Raw genomic sequence first — 12667 nt, forward strand, 5'->3', positions numbered from 1 at the left:
ATAAAAATAATGCAGGGAGTAAAATTTGAGATTAGCCCAGAGTGACTCTAGCATCGATCTGAGTCGGTTCTTGGAATGAAGCTTGGATTTCTTTCCCAGGGCAGGATTTGCCAGCATAGCTTCTCTTTGATGCATTTCTTTAGGAATCTAAATGGATGGGCAGGTTGCGTATTCTTCATCAAGAGCATTTCTGGAAATATGTGGCACCGTATTGATATCTCTGCAGGGCTTGGGCTGACCAAGTAATTGAAGGTGGATTTAAAATATTAGAGCGGAATAGTCAGATAAATGTTTAAAAAATCATACGAGGTAACTGATGTTTCTATTGCACAGCACATTTTATGGCTGATTAAAACAGTCTCTGGGAAGACACAGGAGACAAGATCACGTTGGTTTTAATAAAAGTCAGGGTAATTTATTAGGGTCTGGTTGGGGAAAATGTGTTGGTTCCAACTGCAGTTCTGCCTCCAGTCCCAGAAGTAATATTTAAGGCTTGTGTTGAAACAATCATGATATTGAAATGGATGGGGCTTTGCCATTGTTTTGAGTTATTCCAGGATATCACCACTGTTTATTTGCAGATGCTGACATGCCAATTGTACCTGCATGCACAGTTATCAGCCAGAATCTCGGTAGTTGCACATGCTTGCCCTCATCATTCATCAATTAACACTTGTTTGAGAATAATAGGTTAAACTCATACCTTTATTTCAGCCTGTATTTAAATTCAAATCTAGAATAAAGGTGGAGACTCTGCTGGGGAATTGTGGTTTGCTGGGAACTGGAGGGTCACACAGCGGGCTGAGTTTATGTCTCTTGTAAACAGGGAGAACAGAGGAGACGTAAAATGAGGGAGCAATAGAAAAAGTGTGGGCATCACTTTGGAATTACAAACCATCCCGCTGATCCTTTTTGGCCAGGGGTGGAGCGCAGCTGCTGGCTCTGGTGCTTTGCAACAAGAGCTCGACCCGTTCCTTTGCTCTGCCTCCCTGGTGTGCTCTTGCCTCTTGTCCTACCGAAGCAGTATCAATATTTGCCTTTGGTGCCCTCCTTCTGGAGCAGTGACCCTGTGCTTGGCGTGTCCTGCCGCCCCAGCAGCTGAGCTGAAAGCGAAGGGACCTCCCGGCAGCCCAGGCGCATGGTGACTTCTCAGCAGGATTGCAAGTGGGTGCGATGGGTTCTCAAAGTGACAAATGTTGTAATGACGGGTCTTCGAAGTGACACGTGTGCAATAGTCCTCTAGCAGAGCATTAACTGAGAAAATCAGTCTCTATCTGGCTTGCAACCCAGATAAACGTTGTGATCCTGCTTGCCTCTGCCTTCTTGCATGAGCAGCTCAGCATCACCGTTGATGTCCTTTCACGCCACATTGTCCTCCTATCCAGCTTTTCCGTAAGTTGTGTTCAGGTGGAATGAATTTTCCAGAGGTCAGTCTTCTGAGGTACGTAGGCAGGAATTTGGGGACACAGTTTCTGAGGGGGATCGACGCCTCAGTGTTTCAAGAACATTCAAGACTTTCTGCCTTCCTATGCCCTAATAAATATTTCTCCAACTATGAATCTGTTGGATGTCATTCAAGTTGAATGAGTTAGAACTTCCCAAATATCAGATCAATCTAAGAATATTTTAAGTGAGACAAAAAAGTTACTGTTTTCCATTAATGAAGGCCTGCATTGCTAGGTATTTTCTTATCTGAAAAAGGCGTTTCTTTCAAAGTGATGTACTCTTGCTGCTGTGGCCAAAACCAAATAGCTCTTCACAGCATCATCATATAAAAACGAGCTGAACTCTTCCCTCACGGCGTGAAAACCCGGTTGTGATTCAGGTTCAGTTAACAGTAGGCGTAGCCTATTATTGGACCGCTCATAGTGGAGATATAACCTAGAATAACTTTATCCCTTAGTATACAGACATCAGCAGTAGTTTTCCAGTGTCCAGTAGGTTAATTTGTGTAGTTTTTATGCTTTTATTTTCAACTTTTGGCTCGTGAAAATGATTAAGGAGGAAAGCTTGCCATCGGCTCCGTGCTACTCAGGCAATCTGGACGCAATTCAGCCCAGCTCAGCAGAGGTGCAGAAGATGAAGAACTGAATATTATATAATTACTGTGTCTGAAGGTGCCAGATTGTAGAATCTCTACAGGTAATTGTGAGATTGCTATAAAGACATCACATTTGCCTGCAGAGATTTCCCAGTCTGCGACTTTTATCCAGGTTGAGGAAGAGAGAGAAATATTTTCTTGCTGCCAGCCCAACTGAATTTCCAGTGAGGTGTTGAAGAAGGTTCTGTTGTTCAAAGAAGCTCCTTAGAAGTTTTTGGAAGACTAGATAAGGATATTGATAATGATTAAACTGACCTTCTCTCCCCTTCAGTTGCTGTAATTCTCGCCTTGTTTCCGACTCTCCCGCTTGTTACGTCTTGTTGTGCATTTTTACATTTAAATAGTGCATTCTTTGAGGCACAGATTCTGAATAGGCTTATACCGTGTGGGTGTTCAGAAAAAAGAAAAGGTTAAAAAACACAAGCGGAGATTAATCACGGGCTGTATAGTTTCTGTGCTAATTCTAAACAGTAAGCACAAGAAATAAAAAAGAAAAACCAACCCAACCCCTATTTTAACCTAGTTTAATACTCTTGTTGTGAGCACTAACGGAGGCTGTAAAAACCTCGGATGAATTTACTCAGTTGTGGTGCAGAGCTTTCATTTGCAGAGATTTGTTTTTGCCAGTGCTCAGTGATCCAAAGAAAGTGAAGGTTGAGGAACAGATCTTTGGTGTCCTTTGCTGTGAAAAATCTTTAATGTGCTTTAGAAGGAGACTAAAGAGCACTATTTATTTCCCTTTGTCTCTTGGAAGTGAAAGGATGTTTTGTACCAAATTCTTGAAAAATCCATGGCAAAAAAGTCTCCCTAAGGTGCGAGTCCCAGGGGCTGCTTTTCCAGTATAAACAAGCGGAAAACAGCTTGTGTCCTTGCTAAGCAGATTAGCAGGAGAGGTTGAAAAGGTTCTTTCTGGAGAACAACTCATTCTCCTAATTGTTTGCAATGCCAGTGGAGCCCCAGGAAAGTGGGAACGAGCACAGAGAGCCGCGTTTCCCCCCCACATCCTGCAGGATCAGAGGAATCAGCTTGTGTTTGTAAAAAGACACGGAGGTTCTGGGCCGTCTGGGTTTCCCTGCCGCTTCTCCGTGTTGATTCTTGGCATCCAGCCTCTTGATTTCGCTTGTCCTGCCTGTTCTGATCCCGGGGGCTTTTGCACCGTTGGGCTTTGCACAATTAACGCAGGTGCGTCCTACCTGCCCTGGGGTTCCTTTCAGCACAGCAGCATCTCGCCGCCACTTCAAATAGAACCAGCAAGCGGTTTTGTAAAGGGAGGGAGGGAATAAATGGAGAAGAGGGAAAAACTCTCCTAAAAACCAGAATGCAACGTGGTTTCTGTCGCCGTCACTGAGAGCTCGGCACTGACCGCCTGGGCTCTAGGATGTGATGCTGCTTAACACAAGGAGACAAAACCCACTTGAGAAAACCCGCAAAACACCCCGTTAAGTCATTCTCTTCCACAAACTAATGAGTACACTCAGCCAAATTCCTTTTAAAGGGGAAATGAAAATTCGGATTCGAAACTGCGCTGCCGTGTTTCAAGACAATGAAATTAACTGTTGTGCATCCCAGAAAAAAATTCTAATGAGCCGGGAGACCAATCTGTTGCCGCATCCCTTTGATGTGAGGAAAAAAAATGGGCTTTGTTTACTGCTTCACTTGGAAGCACAAAGAATAACTTCATCCTCGGGCTCTGAAACTTTCTGATGTTGCAGTTAATTAATAGTGTGAGTATTTGCCACCTAGTGACTTGAGGTTATTGCATGAGGAAAAATCACCGGCCTAAAAGTGCAAAAGACAATAGGCTTGTGTGCATGTAATGATGAGTTGCTATTGATGGGTTGTTTTTAGCATCTTTGCTGTTATTGTATTTGGGTTTATGCTGTAAAATACCTGTTGTTGTGTCATTTTCCCCAGCTGTAGCTCTGGTGGCGAGGGAAACAGAGCCTTCCTCGGGCTTCGCTGGCGCACGGGCTGTTGTTTCCCCGCCATCCGCAACAACGGTGGGTCGGGAACAGCTGGGCCGTGTCTGTGCAGACAAAGCACCGCGGGGCCGGACCCTCCCGCTGCTCAGGCAGAACTGTTGTCCTGGTAACGCTTAACTAGCACGTGTTTTATTGTCTCAAACTGCTTTCCTGGGGTATTTGCAGGTGGTAGAAGATGCTTTCTTAAAGAGGGGTCATCACCTCGTGAACTTTCAGATGTCGCAACAAATTGGGGGACAAAACCATTTTTTTTGGCGTTCAAATGGATTAAGTAAATCTTATTATACAGCCTTTACGAGACAGATGTAACTCACAGTTTGATTTTTAGCATTGCGTCCAGATGCTGACACCAGCATTTCTGCTGTCAAAATTTGGTTTTCGGAATGTGAATTAAGACCATATTCCAATACGAAGATTTCAACTAAACACAGTGAGAGCATGCAGATATTAACATTACCTTAACTTTCTTTCGTCTTGGCTTTATTTGACCTGTGGTTTGTTTACCTATAAGTATTTCTTTTGAATTTGATATTTCAGTGACTTATCTTAAAAAGGCACTTGGATTTACCAGAATTCTTAGGCTGGTCTGACAGATGTCGGGATAAATCCACAATGAGCACTTAAAGGATGGTGACAATGGAAAAATCACTTGCTCGGTATTTTAAGGCGGAAAGTATAGAAGGAACTTCTGATGCACACGTGTGGACAGAGGATGCGTTTGTATGTGTGTTAGTAAGCAGGGAAGCAGAATTTTGTAAATAAGAATTACATTATCATTTTTTCCTATACTAAAATTAAAAGTGCCTTAATAATGTACTTATTGCATTCATCCAAAGTTTTTTCTGTGGTACACAGGAACTTTTTTGTGTTAGAGCTGTTTGTTAAGAGGAAACAGTCCCAGGACAAAGAATGACAAGGAGTGACATGTGACATAGAACAAAAATGTGGTTAGGTTTTAATAAATTGAGCACAATCCATTCATAACCTGGAGGGATGAAGAGAGAGCTCCCTCTCCTGTCGGTTTGGGAACATTTGTAGGAGCTGTTGGCATGTTTACTTTTATGAAGGTATAAATAAGAATAATGTTTAAATGACGTTCTGGGAAGCTTGTAATAAAAGGCTTCTATTCTTCTCTTTGTAAAGAGTGAACGGTGGTTAAGCATTTTTTTGGGACATTCTGAATGTATTCTGTAGCGTTGGCAGTGCGAGGTCGCTTTTGCCACAGGTGCATTTTGTGAGACTGGTAGCGTTTGCTGCTCTTTAGGAAAACACTGATTTTTCAGTTTGTAAAGGATTTTTTCAGAGAAATTTGGGCCTTTATGTTGAGATAAAGTAGCCAGTGCTACTTGGTTGCTAGCTCTTGTTTTATTTGTGGACTTAATCCAGGTTCTGCCACAGACACATTGCTCAGTTATTTCCTTCGCTCGGGCTCGTGACTGAACTGCATGAAAACGAAATCAAAGTGAATTTTTGGACAGATGTGTTTCCTGTTGCGATCTCTATATACTGTGTTAGCAGATGCTCGAGGCGGGGAATGGAATCTGAGGTGAGATATTGTAGGGAAAAAGCAACAGGTTGGACACTCAGCCTATTCCCCCCTCCCTTTCTTTTTTTTTTTTTTTGGGGGGGTGGGAGGCAGTTAAATAAATTAACACCTAAATAAATTAGCTACATTTCAAGCCAGAATTTTTGCTTTACGGTGAAGACTGAAAGAAGAATTGTCTTCAGTGTTCATTACCTTACTCAAAGCAAGTTTTTAATATACAAACCAGGTGAAAACATTCTGAAACATAGGCTGCCTTGTACAAAATTCCCTGAGCTGTATTCTTCAGGAGCATCACTTTGGTTATGGCTTAACCTTAAGATCAATGTGATATTAATTAATAGGTAATTATAATGAGAGAAGTTTTTGAGCACACGCTTGTTCTGCTGCAGGTTATCTGGTACCCACAGTCGGTTCCTCCCCCTTCCCCATTTAGTACCAAACTGGGTTTAAGTCTTTTATAAAACATCTTCGAATCCAGACATAGCGATGGATCCACATTGAATTAATTATATTCTGTAAACTCCCAAACTCAGTTAGATAGTTTCATTTTTCATAGTTCTGAATAAAGAGCAACAAGGCAATGACAGAGGGCTGAGTGTTGGCAATAAAAAGCTTGTATTTTGCTGTATAATTACTCTCTCGTTAATTCTGACTGTTGAAGAGCAGCTGCTGACTGTTGGTACCAGTTTACGACTAAAACAACGTTCTCGTGTGACAAATGAATTGCCATGATTTTGGGGAAGAAAGCATGAAGAATATTTGCAGTGCTATAGCAGTGATTAACAGCAGTGCCTGCCACATATTCACAGCAACGCTACGTTTCCCAGCGAGCTCCCCCCGCCCCCGAATTTCAAAGTCCAGACTTACCAGTAAACGTGGCCACAAGCTCTTAACCTTTCATTTCTGTTTCTCCAGACTTCAATATTGCTTTCAGGCCTGCTCGCTAACATTTGTCGTCACTTTAGATACTTCTGTACTGGGATGGAGATGCTGAGCGGTGCCAGCTTGGAAACGGCTTAAAAAGAAGAGCGTGGTAAATGCTGCTTTATGCTCAGACCTTCCTGGCTTTGCTCACAGTTCACTGCCGTTCCTTTGCTACAACGATCCTCAAAGAAGGTGAATTTTTCAGTGCCTGCCCAAGAAGAGTTCTCTCCTTGCTCTCAACCCCCCTGCGAGCTCCCCAAACCGCAGCGCTGACACCAGCACGGGGGCACGATTCCTAAAGTCAGGCCTACGGTGCCGCCGGCTGCTGGCGGGACGTCGCCTTCCAAGTTGTTCCTTGGACAGAAAAGCAGGCATCTGCTCCTCCAAAGTTTCGGAAGCGCCACAAAGATAGCCGAGAATTACAAGGAAAAGACAAGTTTTCTATAGGAAACAGCCCGGCAGTTCGCACTTTGTTATTCACTTGATAAGCAGAGTCTTTTTGACAGTCCTAACCTTCTAAACTATAGGTCCTGCTGAGCCCAGCATGAGTCAAACGCTGGGTACCATCTGTCAGAGCTTTAGTGTGGGGGTTTTTTTCCCTCTCTCCTCTTTTACTACAATCTGCTAAGAGGGGTGCGGAATACAAGTTGCTTTTCTACCCTTAAATGAGAAAGTAGGGAAATTCAATAAGAAGCATTAAAGAAATCCTGCTGTTCCCAAAAAACTCAGTAGGCACCGGGCAGGAGAACAGATTGTTCCGTGTTCCTAAAGATTTTAAAAACAAGTGTGTAACGTGTCTCAGGAAGTGGGGGGAAAAAAATCGGGAAGTAAAACTGAAAAGATGATTTTGAAAAACTAAGTTATAAGAACCGTGGCATTTGTAAGAGTTTTAAAGTGATGCACACTTCACAAGTTTGTGCTGTTTTTCCAAAGAAACGCTCTGAAAGGATATTCCAAATTTCCCATTGATGGACATTTAATAAGAGGAGCTGGCAGAGAAGAAATGCCCCCCTGCTGCATTGTAAAAGAATTACCAAGGGGGCATTTTTATGTCTCATTAGTTTATATTCAGCCCTAAATTGGCACCTGTCCTGAACTTGGCCAAAATTCGCTGGAACTTTAGAGACACGAGTATTTCTCTTGAACGTGTTATTTGCAATTTATCGAAATAGAGGGCTTTGTGGGCTATTACAGACGTACACGCACACACGGAGAGAAGAATATAACAAGAAATGTCCTGGTTTTGCGGTGCCAAGGGCCGTGTGAGGAGGTGCATCTGCAGTTCCCCCTTTGTCATGGTCCCATGTCTGTGTCGCACCTCCCACCCGCACAAACCGCTGCTTACAGCCAAACTGCTGCAAACCACAGCACTTGCTGATACTTAAGAGAAAGGAATGGAAAACTGTTCCTTGCGGTTGATTTTTGAGCTGGTTCTCTAGCAGCCTGTGCCTTTCAGAGTCGCCGTGGGACGTTTCGTATTAGGCGCTGCAGTGTCAGCTGCATCAGCTCCACACCAGTAACTCAGCCCCGTATATCACGGCCACTCCTAATGGGACATTGGGTGGCTTCCTTGTCTTTCCTGCCAGCCCTGCGTGAACAGCAGGAGATGTTTTGCCTCCTCAACGCTGGCGCTCTGACTCCAGCTGGACATTTGTGTCGACAGTGCTCGGTTTTCACACGAAACAATTGTAATCGACAGTACAAAGTGGGTGTATGATTGTGCATGAATTTTTTGTTCAAGGTCTGTATTTTAGAAGGCAGAAACATTTAAATGTCTTAAACAACATGCCTAGGTCTCCTTTTACTGTATTATGTTGTTCTGCCTCTGCTGACTGGCATCACATTATTTCAGTTTGTGTGTATTTAGCAGAAGAGATCTGTGGCTATGACCAGAGATTGAAGAAGTTCTAGTGGGATTTTATTGTCCCCTTACAGTTCCTTTAGCCACAGCGATTCTCAATTGCCATTTTAAAAGGTCAGCAGTGCGATTTTAATGAGCGTTTAATTCTGGTCTCATTGCAATTTTATACTCATGAGATTTTGTTTAATACACTGGCAAGCGCCTGGGTTGGCAGGGGGATCAGCACCATTCAGAACTCGGACATTCACTTTGTCTCTTCTTGTGATAAGGGCCATTAAAACATAATTAGAACGTCCCCTTCGGGCACCAGCAGGTGTTCTACAAACCACTGCTGTGGCGTGTCGGGCAGTTTACATAAAGAGGTGACTTCACAGCTTATGTCTGGGCAGTTGTACCTGTAGATGTTGTTGTCTTTGGACGCCAGCTCTTACATAGGGTTTGAACAACATCTGGTGGTGTCATGACTTGCCTAATATTAGGAAGCTATCGCAATTTTATGTAAAGTATGTGTTTTTACAGATTCCTTCCCACGATTATGATGGTTCTCCTTGCGTATGTTTGATGTGGTCACACACAGGGATGAACCAGAGCTGAACCCCTGGCAGGGACAGGGACAGCAGAAAGGAAAGCAAGGAGAGGACACGATCCAGTGAGCAGGGTGGTACCAGAAATGTCCAGTCGAAGCTGATGTTGTTATTAATCACCATTAATCTGCATTGTTTGCGGAGCACCTGGGCTTTGCGTTCTCCTGCTGGGTTCTGCCCTTGGATCTGGGGGCCCAGGGGACACCCAGGAGCTGTTAATGGCAGCAGGAGAGCTGGCAGTGCATGGGACGTGCACTTGCACAGCGCTTGTCTCTCTCTTCTTAAAATGACCACACTGATGAGGTCAGATCACATTCATTTGATAATAAAACTGCATGAGAATTAGTTACACTTCAGCGTGCCAGGCTGCCTTTGTGAGACAGGAGAGCTTTTCTAGTTGGGTTACTGTACTTTGTGAGTACCGTGTTACTCAATTTGTGTAAATCTGCGTTAGCATTTTGAAGCATTTAAACTGGTGTAGCAGTCACTCTGGGATATCTAGTAATTTGTGGATATTTAGTAAGTGGCGTTTTCTTTAATAAGCTAACATTTCTGTTCCATCAGGGTTACCAGAAGGCTCATATGAAGTACTGTTCATTTTCCTCTCTTGGCAGACCAACGAGACTTTAATTTAAAATAGTGATTTAAAACAGTGGCTTGGGTTGGTAAAAAGCATGATATGCAAAACACAGAATACTTTTATTCCATGTTGTATCTTGGGTGATACAAATACTATTACACCTAATGTTCTGTCTGAACTAACTAAAAACTGGTAAATAGATATGATTTTAAACCAGTTTTTTCTCTCCTTTGTTACATGAGGAAACTTCCTATATTGCTGTTGCTGCATAACGTCTGTCAAACTTGTCAGCTCAGATGATTAGTTCAACTCAGTCACTTTTGGTTTAATATAGAGCAAGTCAGTGTACAAATGTAAGATCAAAGCACATGATTTCTAATTGAAGTCTGGACTCTTTGAAAACTAAGTTCATAGCAAAACAAAGCAAGCAGCTGCATCAAAACGCTTGCACTTTGTGCAGATGTTGGGATGTTTAAGGGACAGAATCACCCCACTTATATGTTTCCAGTGTCATAAAATGTAATCAAGTGATCGAAATGAGAAGGGAGACAGATGAAACAGAACCCTTAACAACAGCTAAACAGATGGGTATTGTAACTGGGGTATGAAAGTAGCCCCACAGACTGTCACCCTCACAGGCTCTTTATGCACCAGCAGCCTGTTCTTACCTTGCCCTGCCATTTAAAGCAACCTCAAGAAATTACCATTTAAAGCAACCTAAAGAAATTGCCATTTAAAGCAACCTCAAGAAATCGCCATTTAAAGCAACCTAAAGAGCTCTTTCTTTCCTTGCAGGCGTGTGATCTTCCTGCTGGCCAGAAATCCATGCACTGTAACGTGGGTTTAGCTGCAACAACAGCAACAGGAGAGCAAAGGTAGTTTGGGACTTTAGGTTTCCTCCTGTGCCCTGGGGTGGTGACATGTGCCTGTAATTTTGGGGGTGTTCCAGGAAGTTCTCGTATCCTGCGAATCCCTGGGTTGCTGAATGAATCATTTCCTGGGGCTTGTGGACTGGGGAAAGCGCCCCAAAAAAGTCACTGTATGTGTCAGTTTTCCTTGAAGGACAGTGGAGTTTGCAGCACAGATTCCAGTAGGTGCCAGTGTATTGTTTGCCATCAGTCTTTTTTTTACCACTTTCCTAAAAACGGACAGCAAAGAGATGGTGGGAATAGAAAAACTGTGAATGAGGACAGGTTCTTGGTACCTGATCGAGAGAAAAGCAGGGCTGGAAAGCACCAGGATTTCTTATAAAACCCTGAGGAGCTGCTGAGGGGTTAGTGTTTATTACTGTCCTATTAGAATTGTGGAGGTCTCTTAGGCTTCTCTTTAAATTTTAAATACTCTATGAAAACCTAACTAAGTCCTGACCCCATAGTGGTTAATTTTAGTGCCATAACTGCCCTTGATGGATTGAGCCTTGAGGCCTCATGCTATAGATATCAAGTGATGTTTTTAGAAGACACAAAGTGAAAAATACACTAATATGTCTGTGTCTTTTTAAAGCTAAAATCACACCTCGAAGTTGATTTACAAACTGAGTCAATTTTTTTCAAGTATTAAAATGAATTTTTAAAAAATCCTTTTAGATTGCAGTCTGCATAAATCCCAACAAATATTTCTGGAGTTCACTAGAAAAGGAGAGTTCATCTCCATTTGTAAAATCATTCAATGAGTAGTTAACAGGACATTAAAATTTGCTGTCAGGGTAAATAATGTTTTCTTGGCATTTATAAAGCCCATAAGGTGTTTGTCATGCAGTATTTCCTGTTGTATGTATCCCTTAGTCCGGCATCCTTTATGGTGTTGTGCTCTCCATTTTTCCTGCCAGATGCCTTAAGGTTGCTGGTAGAGGTATGGGGTGATTACATTTACATTTACATAGGACAGGGGGAATTTACACTGGTATTTGACTACCAGTCTTATGCAAATTACTGGCATCCAATTAGGCAGAAATAAAATTACTGACCTTTCAAATGTTCATTTGCCTTCAAGAGTGCAATAGGATCAATACAGACATTGCTGGCTGGATTCTGCACCCCTGCACGGTGCTTTGGGGTTGTTGCAGTTCCTCAGTTCCTCCCATGGATACTGGGCCATATAATTTGCTGCACATGAGGAGTTACTTATTTCTGATAGACTTTAACATTTTTTTGTGCTTTGTCTTCCATAAGTTGCTTAGTCCCTTTTAGGAAAACTCTCTCTTTTACTCAAAAATGTCCTGAATTAAATAATGGTGACATAATTTACTTTGCATTTAACTTTTAATCTTGCAGCCTTCTCTGGAAGGGTCTAAAAAAGCCAAATAGTTTTGAGAAGAGACTTCTTCAGGTGGCCTCTTTCCACCAGCCCAAAATTCTCCTTAATATATTTCTTTTTAGAAAAAAAGTGAAAATAGGAGCCCGTCCTACTTCACTGGCAAATCAGAGGTAGTTTCTAGACGACAGTCATTCCATACAGAGTCAGTGACATACTCAGCACTTACACGCTGCCTATTGGAATTTTGTGAATAAGATGGAAAGGAAATTTGAACAATTTGAAAATAAATATTAGTCGCCTCATCTCAGGTAGTCACAAAATTGAATGAGTGTAGTTTTCATAACAAAGTACAGTTCACATGACATTTAGTGCAGTCCAACTAATATTGTATTGAATGGGATGGGCTGGAGATAACAGTGTCTTCTAAATGATTCCCTAAGTCCTTCTTCCATATCCACTATTCTGACCCGATGAACTTTTTATTCAAGTTTAGTCAATCTTGACTGCCAATCGTACATTTTCCATTCCAAACTTGCATTTTGGTGAGTTGAATGGTCAGCATGTGACAGCAAGGCGTGATTTTCCCAGGGCAAGGAGGGCTAACTTCTCAAGTAGCTGTAGTTATAAAAGGCTGTTTTCAGCAGACAGAGATGCTGAACAGAATGGTCACACCATTCTCTACTTCAAAAAGATAAAAAAGGGATCTCCCTGCTCCTAAACACGTATCTGGGAAGGATGCTCGTTTCTGTATCTGACCTTCCACAACCACCGATACAAACTGCCCCAGTTCCGTCACAGCAGCTTTGGCAGAACACACCAGCTGAATATCTGCT

This window comes from Streptopelia decaocto (genome assembly GCF_964273445.1).
Source record: "Streptopelia decaocto genome assembly, chromosome: 3".
Taxonomy (NCBI): domain Eukaryota; kingdom Metazoa; phylum Chordata; class Aves; order Columbiformes; family Columbidae; genus Streptopelia; species Streptopelia decaocto.